Raw genomic sequence first — 625 nt, forward strand, 5'->3', positions numbered from 1 at the left:
AAAAAAAAAAAAAAAAAAAAGTTTAAAAAACACTACCCCTGCCTAACGCTTTTCCCAAGTAGCCGTGCCATTGGCGTCCCCAACTTTGCCTGGCACCTTCTGTCGTTTGCTTTTAGCCCCAGCAGGTGTATTTCATTGGCATTTCTCTCATGAGTAATGGTGTGGAGCAGCTTGCCACGGTGCCTTTGCTGCCTGTGACCTCTTTGGTGAAACATCCGGAGGTGTCTTCTGCTGACATGGAGGCGCGGCCCGGGCTTTCACCCGAGGAGCCTGCAGCACGTGGAGAGCGTCAGGGTGTGCTTTCTTCACAGTTTGGGGCTTTCTTGGGACAGGGTCTCGCTCTGTCACCCAGGCTGGAGTGCAGTGGTGCCATCACGGCTCACTGCGGCCTTGACCTTCACGTCAGCCTCCCAAGTAGCTGAGACTACAGGCGTGCACCGCCACGCCTGGCTCTTGTTTCATTTGTCTTTTTGTAAAGACGGGGTCTCACTGTCTTGGTTAAGCTGGTCTTGAACTCCTGGGCTTCGAGGGACCCTCTCACCTTGGCCTCCCAAAGTGCGGGGATTACAGGTGTGAGCCATCGTGCAAGTCCAGGGCTTGTTTTTTTTTTTTTTTTTTTTTTTTT

The sequence above is a fragment of the Mandrillus leucophaeus genome, unplaced genomic scaffold (genome assembly GCF_000951045.1).
Source record: "Mandrillus leucophaeus isolate KB7577 unplaced genomic scaffold, Mleu.le_1.0 Scaffold41, whole genome shotgun sequence".
NCBI lineage: Eukaryota > Metazoa > Chordata > Mammalia > Primates > Cercopithecidae > Mandrillus > Mandrillus leucophaeus.